The 10,456-nt window shown below is 35.9% G+C and overlaps 2 long non-coding RNA genes across 2 annotated transcripts in view; both read right to left on the bottom strand.

Moving 5' to 3' along the window:
- Positions 1 to 1,106: 1,106 nt before the first annotated feature.
- LOC129198955 (uncharacterized) lies at positions 1,107 to 2,533 on the bottom strand. The gene is made up of 3 exons (XR_008574556.1): positions 2,418 to 2,533; positions 1,698 to 1,815; positions 1,107 to 1,240 (listed from the first exon to the last, which is right to left on the bottom strand). It is a non-coding gene; the product is annotated as an uncharacterized LOC129198955 (long non-coding RNA).
- A 718-nt stretch (positions 2,534 to 3,251) lies between these two features.
- The window catches only part of LOC129198948 (uncharacterized), a 44,172-nt gene continuing 36,967 nt past the window's right edge, over positions 3,252 to 10,456 (bottom strand). The window contains exons 4-5 of the long non-coding RNA XR_008574555.1: positions 5,485 to 5,617; positions 3,252 to 3,342 (exon numbers count right to left, since the gene is read on the bottom strand). This is a non-coding gene — a long non-coding RNA (uncharacterized LOC129198948). The remainder of the gene's footprint in view (positions 3,343 to 5,484; positions 5,618 to 10,456) is intronic.

Here is a 10,456-nt window from a genome sequence, read left to right as displayed (position 1 = left end):
CTCTCCTTAATGCTGGATTTGTGAACAAGGTAATGTATGAAAATAGCAATAAAATATCCAATAAAATAGTTTACCCATTAATGGCATAAATATTGACTGTCCAGAAAGGACTTTCCAGGTTGCTAATTTATTCCAAACCAAAGAGCTGGTATTTCCAGAACAGCTGAAGACATGTTCTGTTTCGTGCTGTTTCACAGACCTGATGCATGTAAAGAGAACAATACACATTGGATGTGCCATGGTTGCACAATGAGTGTTGCAATCTTCTGTATCACACTTGACTGCCTACATTCTCCTAAAATAAGGAACATATGGTCCCAAACATCTGAAAATGGCATATGTCTACACAATAGATTGCAGCGGAGTGAAAAGGTACTCAAAGATACAGATATGAATGTGCCGTTCCAATACTGTAAGCAGCCTAGCTGCAGCGTTCAGTAGATCACTGTAAGTAAAGTTATCCTTTTTGTCACTAGACCTTTCCTCTGGAAGCTTGTAGCAAATTAAAGTGTCTCAGAGACTTTGTCTTCAAAATGAACATCATCCCTTCACACAAAGATCCATATAACATAAAGGAAAGAATAAAAACTTGTTTATAGGTACATAAGCTTTAATATATATTTCTTTCTTAGCTGTATTTAATACACCCTTGCCAACTTCTGAAATGCAGCTGCCTTCATTATTGATTTGGGACTAAAGCCTAATCATCACAGTTTTTGTGCTTCTAGCTGACAGAATCCTCTCTAGACAGCATGGATCTGGAGATTTTACTTGAAACACATTCCAGGAATATTTTTCTAGTTCATACCTATTTCCCAGAAATGTGAATGCTATTTCAAAATATTTCAAAGAGTTTTTGAGTGTGATAGTTGGACTACTATTTTATTTGTGTTTACCATTCTTATAGTCTAAAAGGCCTAATAACATTTGAGGTTTTCCATATTAACAAAAATACTCAACACATTTGGCCTGGATAACAAGTAGCACAGAATAAGGTAATAGTGATTATTGCCTGGCAGATGAAAATGCCATAAGCTGCCTTCAGCTAGAATAGTAAATGGTCAAACAGCCCAAGGCTCCGTTAAACAAATGACCAGCAAAACCTGTCAGCACAAGTAGGTTAACTTTTATTTTCAAATAAATGAGTATAGCAAAATAAAGATCTGTGGGCAGGTATGCAACATTTTTTTTCTTGATATCTCCAAAAGAGTTGATAAAAATGTATTGCAAGACAGGAATGCTGTAGAAGAAGAAGAAACAAATGATTAATGTATACTCTTCAGGAACATTCAGTAGCAAAAAATGAAATTTTGGAATAAAATGAAAGGGGGAGTGAAATGTGGTTTTTGTCCAAATATCAGTCACATGCTAAGAGAAAATACAGTAACAACTGTGCAAACTACATTTTATTTTTAACTTCAAGTCTATGAAGGGGGGAGAAGATCCTACTGTGCAATAAAACTTTCTGCTAGGAAAAAGTTAACAATCAATCTGCAATAATAGTTTTCATGGACTACAACTGAGAAACTGCCACCTCATTTGCAGAATGTGTTAAAAAAACTCATGATGTCCTTCAGACAGAAGTATAGAACTTAAAAACCAAGATTGAAACCTTTAAATATATCAGGAAAAGGGCAGAAGGGCAAGTATCATATGGATGGACGGACAGATGGATGGATGGATGGACAGATTTACACCTTTCATTTTGGTCCTTCTTGTATATCCTTTTATGTGAAGTACATGCTTTCAGAACAAATGGTATTTCAGTCTTCAGTCTTTCTATGCAGTATGGAGTTCATCAGCAACTGGCTTTCACTTTAAGGGAGAGTAAACAAATAAACAGCCACAGAAGAGAATTATGAATTTTGATTCACTGACGATAGTGGTCATTTTGAAATAGGTAATTTTGCATGAGCATGTATCTTGAGTTGCTCTGTGCATCTTAATGTTCTGAAACTGTGAAACATGAGAAGGCATGTGTAGCGTTGCTTCTTTTATGTTGAATTACCTACCTGGATGATGACAAGTAAACTATTACAGTTTTTGTTTATTTATGTGGAAACTATGAAGTGTTTTTTAAGAGAACCATTAAATACTTAATGAGAGCAGCATATAATGTGTATTGTAATATTAAGAATAGAGAAACAGCAAAATAAACTAGAAATGAAATATAAAATGAAATTTTTTTTTAAACTGGCCTTATTCAATTGAAAGCCTACAACGATATTTGTATACTATGTTTCTTCATGTGTTATTAAAGAAAGTGTTTATAACAGCTCATAGAAAAATATAATGTCACGCTTCCTTCAACACCACACCAGCTCTTATACTGACTTTTTCCTGGCCATCTACATTTCACTGTTTATACCTCTCAGGGCTTCTGCCTCAAGGTCAACGTAGTGCAAATTCATACTCACTTCACTGCCGGTTTTGCTCTTCCAAGCAGTTTCAGAGTAAGCTCCAATTCTATTTACAATTTGTCTCTTGTGGGACGGATGTTGGTTGTCATTTTTTTTCAGTACTGTGATGTGGAATAGATATGTGCTGTCATGCTTCTGAGAGATTTGAGGAAAGAAAGCAACTGATTTCCAAAACATACATGCGCATTTATTACATATCAACATGAGAGTCATAGGAAAAATAAAGAAAAAAGTTTGGGAAATTACCAGATGTCCCATATTTTTAATACTGTCCTTCAAAAATGCTGGAAATTCAGCACTCTTTCCAGGAAACACACAGGTTTTTGTGGCAAATTAATTAAGCATTAAGAATTGCTTATTTGTTTTATTTAATAGTTGTTTGGGGCAGGTACTGCTTTCCTTATGGGGGGTGGTGGTGGTATTTGGGTTTTTTGAGGTTTTCTTAAGAACTTTTTCTCACAATACTGTTCATTTATTAGATACTTTAAACTTTGGAGCTATAAACAGCCATTTGCATAGGGTGGTCAGACTTTCTCTTCTGCTTATAATTCCCCTTTCTTCTGCCAATGCAGATTCTTTTAGACATTTTGCTCTTAAATAATGTCTCCCTGCCTTATCCCAGAAGACGGCACAACCAGGACTTCCTGATAAATGCAAACCTCACAGAAATTATGTGAATGTGGCACAACTATTCATTCAGTCTAACAGATTGGAAAATCATCATTCTCTAGGGTAATAAAAGCTGTCTTTTGTCTTCTCTGTCAGATAATGAAAGGACCCAGAAAAATCAGTATCAGGAAGGAAGCTCATGGGATGTACAGGAATACTGACCTCAATATTACTTTTCCACCAATTCCTTTTCATAGTGCGGCCTTATGCTCCTTTAACTCTTTGGGACAGAATTTACTCCAAATCATGGCACCTACAATGATAATAAAGGATAAAAAAGGACTTTATGGTCTTGGTAGGAAGCAAGCTCAACATGAGCCAGCAGCATGCCCTCGCAGCAAAAAAGGCTTGCAGCACCCTAAACGGCATTAACAGGACCACAGCCAGTAGAGTGCTGTGTGAGAAAAACCCTGAACATTTATTATATTCGGGGAAAGAGGAATGTTGTCAATAGCACAAAACAGTGAATTTCACCAACAGTGTGTTTTCTCAAAAAGCTTACTGAAAGTAAATCTCTCTTGTCAGGTAAAGGACACATCCCACATATCATGTCCTGCCTGGTACTCTGTTTTGCTTCTTTTGTATGGTGCAACCTCTATAGTAGTCGATGACATTTTAGTTCAACATTTAAATGACAAGTCAAATTTACATGGCAATTGTCATACATGTCTTTTACCAACTGACCAATAACATATTTATATAAAAACTGCAGCCATTTCTGCTGTTAGCATATAATAGGCAACAGAAAAGTTCTGATTATTAGATCTTAATGATTTTTTATTTAACCAGACCAGCTTGGATATAACTAGAACAGAAATTTGGAATAGGTGGAAGGTACAATAATTGGAATTTGTATAGCTATTTTACAAAAATCATATTATTTATTTATTTTTCATCAATGCAATATTTCATAAAAATAACATGAACCGATAACAGACAAAAAAGCTTTACCATAAGATAAGAGATTCTAATAGCAATACCATCTTCCTCTGGTTTTCAGCACTGGGTTTTTCAGATAGGAAACATGACAAAGGCAAAGCATAGACCAATGGTGAACTGAAGAGCCATAGTCTAATCTCTTAATGAAATGTTAAGATGCTAACAATGAAGAGTTCCTACCTAAAAGCTATTTTAGATCTTACATTAAATTCATCCTAAGAACTTCAAGGACTAATCTGGGACAGCCCTTCAATTCCTAGTGCTAGCCATTTCTGGTCATCTGGTTAATCATGATGATAGCACGGCAAAGCTCCTGCCTCTTTAACCAAGTATAAAACTCTCAGTATTTTGCATACATACTTTTCTGGAAGGAAAAGGAAGCAGAGTCAGCTGTGATTGCCATTGAAATTAAGGGCGAAATACGGTAGAAAATAATCTGGCCATTATGAAACACTCTGACAGCAAAGGTATCTGAAAGATTGCTATGAATCAAGGCATACCATTAAATATATATTTGGGATAAACATAGTGAAAAAAACTTTAATTTCCATGTTAGAAATGCCAGTATACATTATTTTTCTTTCCTGTGTTGCCAGTATACAAAGCTCATTTTCTCAACCCATTGCTTTCTAGTCTTGTTTCAGAGTTAAGTCAAAATCTAGTCACAGTGACAATCTCACCACACAATTTTTTAAAATCCATTTTAGCAAAGGATGTTAAGCAAATGCTTAGCTTGGATAATTATTAGAAACTGTCATTCTTTCTGAGGAAGCCGTATATTGGGAAATGGTTTTAAGGATTACACTGAAGAACTTGGAGACTGACTTGTGCCTCCCATAAATGGCATGTACATATGGAATGATTTCATATACAAATACCAGTTTTGTATGCACAGATGCAGTTGTGTGCACATCTGCAAGCTCAGATCAGCCTTCTGGTTTTGAAAAATCAGCATTGTAAGTTAAGCACCTGATTGAACCTTTCCTATTTCAGCTATGCAGTACTTCATCCCAGAAATAGTTTTTATAGACCAGTGTGTAATGAACAGGTGTAGTGCAGTGGTGGCATAACTGCCTCTTCGCTCAGTTACGTTTCTTTCTTAGAAATACAGATCATTTCACGGATGCCACGTCTATTTTGCCTACTTCAATAACTGGTACCACGAACTAACCCCTTATGTTATGTGGAATGGAATATTATTTCTGGAATCAGCTGTCAGCAACTCACAGCCCAGAGGACTCAAAGGACTCTGAAAAGACTACACACAAGCTCTCATTTTATGCCAGTCTAAGAAGATTGCTTCCAGTTCACACCATTGCATACCCCAATGCTGCTCGACCTCTTTCTTCCTCGTCAATTCAGCTGTTCCAATCAATATGATGCAGGGGATAAAGACAGCTGGCTTGTCCACCCTCTTATAGGTGGGAGAAAGAATGACTACATGACATGTACTTACTCCTGCACGACAGAGCCTGGTGTTGAGGTAGTCCATGCACAGTCAGGTAAAGAAGTTTCTTATTCTCCCATATCCCCATCATCTGCACGATGATCAAGCCAAGTCAGGAGCTAAGCCCATTTCATTTCACTTCCTAGAAAAGGAAATTATTAGAAATCTTGGCTTGAAATATCTATATTTTTCCTGTTATATTCTGTTCCACAGTTTTCCCTTTTTGCTTTACCCTTGCACTTCCTTTATTTTTCAGTTTCCTAAATACTAAACGCTACACCATAACACAAAGTAAGCTATAAATGTTCATACACACATGATCAGTTATTATCTTTCTAAGCTAAAACCAGATTATGCTAGTAAATAAAAATAGGAAGTTATGTTATAACAGTTTCAGGCAAGTAAAGACGTGGGGCCTTAAGGAAACTTGATGGACAGGGATTGAACCTTGCAGCTGAATGAGCAGGATAAATGATAACAAGCTTTAGTGATAGCAAGAGTAAACAACAGGCTCCACTAAGGAAAAAACCCTCTGAACATTGTATGGCAGCAATGCACAAAGCCACAGAACAGATTATCCAGGAGTATAACAGAGATGAAATTAACATTAGTATCTCCAGAGCTTACAAACAACATTATAAAAAAATCACAGAGAAGGTATTTCTGCCTGCATATAAACAAGCAATGTTAAACCACCCCTTTCTTAATTTAGAAGTTAAGATTTATTTGTAAAAGCTGTGTGGATTAAATAAAGATAGAATCCATATCCATGGAAGTGGAAAGACTACTATGCATATTACATTTAAAATGAGAAAGAATTTGCTTAATGAAATGGTGAGAACAAACATCAAAGACTATGCCTGTAAGAAAGAAACGTACATCAATAACTATAGTATATACCATATGCATCCAAACCATCTGAATCATATGCAGTAGTCTTTGGTGGTCAACCCATCTTCTTTGTAGGAAGATTCTTTTTAATAATAGATCCTGTTGATTCTCACTATAATGGCATTTCAAATAAACTAACTCAAAATTAAATGACAACTTTAACCAGGACAGTCTCCTAATGCCTGTTTTGTGTCCTATGTTAAATCTTTATCTTTGTAAAAACTCTTCTACAAAGCCAAAACTTGTGACGAACTTGCCTTTTCACTGATGAATCCAAAGACTGTAGGACTTATCTTTAGAGACATTCAGCACTTTGGCATCACTAGCGAAGTACAAGTTGATTAAAACTTGATGGTTATACATAGATAAACTGTAAATCTTGAGATATAGATGGTTACCGTAGAGCAGAGCTGAGACTCGCTAGTAGAACAATGTACAAAAAAACCACCAAAATGTCATCGAGTTCTGTGTATTAATTAAATAAAGAATTATGCTTTTCACAGCTGTTAGTCCAGTGCCTTTCAACAGAACAGATCAGCTCAGGTCTTGTAGAGATAAATACCTACATTCACAAAATATAGCATCTATTTTCAGGAAAAAAATGATACAAATATACAGAGAAAGGTATCTGTCCATTTGTATTATTATTACCATAGCCCTTCAATGAAAATAAACCAAGATTATCTGCAGAAGCTTGACTTTGGCTCTGGTTTTTCAAAAAAATTAACAGGAATTAGATAAAATTTCCAATTTTTCTATCTTTTAAATTGAAATCTGATTTCTTACGTATGAGGTGGCATTTAAAGTTTTGCTTTTCACCTAATTCAGTACTGTTAATAGGTAAAGAATATTTCAAAATAAAAGAACGACTGACACTGGAAAATGCTTTTTGCTTAGTCGTTCTTCTTATTTACTAGATTATCTCAATGTGATATGATCAAATCTTCTCTCCAGACTTTTCAGCTGACATGAGATCATGTTTGTAAATGCTTTCCTTTTCAATCTTGTAAATCCAAACCAGAGAAGATACAGGGATTAAGAACATGTGGAAGTATAATAACACTCTCAAGGCACTAAATGACAGCAGGATAAGAGCTCTTGGAACATTATTTTTCTCCAAATCACTAGGCTTTTTTTTTTTTTTAAAGGAGCTTCTAAAAACATACATCTTGAGAACTTTTCTGATTGAATTTCTAGTCCTTTTTCCCCACAAAGGCCTTAACAAAGAGGAGCATTTTCTAAGACACATAAGAGAATTGAGGACTAGACACTGAGCTATCTCTTTGGCCCTGCACACCATTTTTTCAGAAAACCTGCTTTGCAAGAGGATTTAGCTTACCACATAACATACCTAGGCTGGAAAGACATGTCTTTGTGCCAGATTTCATCCTTATTTGAAAACATGGTTCAGAAGTTTCTAGTAATATAACCTCTCTACATTAAATCAAAGAGTCAATTTATCATTACCTGTAGCTCACCAGTTATTTGTCTAAAATAAAAATTTGAAAATTATTACAGGAAGGCCATAGCTGAAGATGTGTCCACAACAGGCAGAAAAAAATAAAAAAGACAGAAAGTGAAGCAGATCGAAGTTAAGTGGAGTGAGTCAGTCACAGTCACAGTGAGTCTTACAGTTCCAGGCTGAAAAGTAAGTATTAATATTAACATGGATATTGATGGAGACTTGCAGGCAATTTCATTGTTCTTCACAGCAAAGTGGAGATTAGAACAATTCAAAGAAAGGAAAGATATAGTCACAAAATAAGGTTTACAGTTACTGCTGGTTTCCTCTCATAGGTCAAAGAAATCATTAGATGTGAAAATATTATGGTTAAAAGTGACAAAGTTCAAGTGTAATGGAAAAGGAAATGTAATCTCCCAAGAGCCTTGCAACACAAGTTCTGAAAATTCTTAATGCTGCTTAGATGCTTCACTGCTGGCTTTCATTCCCGGTACTACAAAATTATATCTAGAAATGCCCTTCGTATCTTTAAGGTACATAATGCTATTAAAAGCCTCGCTGTACTTTCCTTTAGGTACTTAAAAAAGCACCAAAAGGAAGTACTTTGTTAATGGAGAAAACAAATAAAGTCATTGGGTTTTTAAGAATTTATATCTATTAAAAGGTAACTGATTGTATTGCTGGATGGCTCCCTAATACTATATAAGGATTGTCAGAATGGATTTAACATAGCAGCTTAACCTGGCATCCCAAAAAAGAAGTGACGTGGTGGTGAACACCCAGAAGATGCCCTAGTGCAAGGCAATAGCTCTCTTTCATTCAGACCAGTTCCAGCAAAATAATATCTGTTTCAACATCATATGTCATCAGGGCATGACAGCACAGGCAAAACATTTTTCACAAACGTTATTCATTAAAATAGATCAATATGCCTGGATTTAAAAAATGATGAGTTTGAATCTGAATAAAAAATTCATATAAAGAAGCAAGCAATCATGCACAACTGTCACTACCTAAAGGGTTATCCGATCTGTGGATGTATAGAGATCACCACTGTGAGTTTCTAATATTCTGTAATACACAAGAACATGGAAGCTGTATCCTCTAAATTTCTCTATTACAGATTACCTCAAATACCACACAAATCACCAGTAGCAAGTACACCACAAAATCACCACTACCAATACAAATATTATATATTTATATATATATATAAAAAAACTATTATAAATTACTATCAGCAATAATATAATAACAATTAAAGGTGTAGGAACAATCAATAAAAGCAACAGCCAAGTAGGTATATACCATTGCAATTTGCTATTAACTTATCATAAGTGAAGCAACTTATCAAAAATATAACAACAGATATAATAGGTTACTTATTTAGAGATAGAGATATATCCCCCCTAAAAGGGGGTCCAAAGGGGGACCAGTAAGATAAGAGACAGAGCCTCCCTTCAGAGGTGATCCACGTCACAGAGCCTGGAGTCAGCTGGGCATCCTCAGAAGAGTCCAAGCTCTTCTAGAAAGCCCCTGCGGAAAATTCAGCCAGTTTAGGGAAAAGGAAAAGTATGTGCAGCACGGGATGTTCTCACCCTGTGAACATGAGAAGCTCCATTTGGAATAAAAATTAAATCCTTTTATAACATAAGAGGGCTTAGGACATACTACTTCGAGCAGCCAATAGATTCTGTTAATTTCAATTTTTCACCTGCAACAGCCAACAGGTGATGTTGTTTCCTGGTTTTTTTCAGAGCAATTTTATTTTTCCAGACTGTTTTCCACCTTCTCAGACGATAAATAGCTGTTTCACTTCCTAGTTCTTGCACCTACTGGTGGTATCTCAGGGTGTCTCTGGCTTCTACGGCCCCCAGTTGTACTTCAAAGATGCCAGCTGCACTTCTCAAGGATGTTTCTGATTCACAGGGCTAGTTCCCAGGCTCCAACTTCCAGGCTGGCAGGCCTTCCTCTGGCAGTATTTTCCAGCAGACATTTTCTTTTTCCTAGTAATTTTCCCCTTCTAAAGGCCACCTTTATTGCTACTCACATCAACAACATATTCTTAAGGGCTTAAGGGTTACCTTTGAAGCATTTGCCGCTGTCATCACTACTTATGCAGCCCTAGAAAGCTCTGATCACCTAAGACAATCCAGAAAGACTAAGAAAGGGGACAGGAGGGAAACCAGAAAATATTTTAAATTCAAGATGCACAGATTAAGTAAAAGAAAGCCATTCACACGCCAATTAAGCCTTTATTAGAGAGTTACAGGTTTTTCTTTTCCTTTTAGTAAAGATCTCAGCCCTCAGCACTTGACTTGATACTGCATTTTCATAAATTTGGAAATCCCACTGAACCAGGGAATGGCCTATCAGATAAAATCTGTGTCAGCAGGTTTGAAGAACAAAACTTCTTTCTTTCTGTAGTCATCTAAGAGTGAACAGATGCACGTTTGATGATTTGCAGACAGAATAAAAGACTAAGAAAATGGAGGAACAATTGGTCTAACCATGCAGTCATTTACCCAAGCAAGCTATTTCCATTTAAATCAAAAAATATTGCTTACCTGAGCAAGTATTTCCCATCTACATAACAACTTGCAAAAATGGAATTGAAGTCATCCCAGT

The sequence above is a fragment of the Grus americana genome, chromosome 1 (assembly GCF_028858705.1).
Source record: "Grus americana isolate bGruAme1 chromosome 1, bGruAme1.mat, whole genome shotgun sequence".
NCBI classification, from domain to species: Eukaryota; Metazoa; Chordata; class Aves; order Gruiformes; family Gruidae; genus Grus; species Grus americana.
Note: the sequence above shows the minus strand (reverse complement) of the source record. Positions and strands in the feature narration are given on the sequence as shown.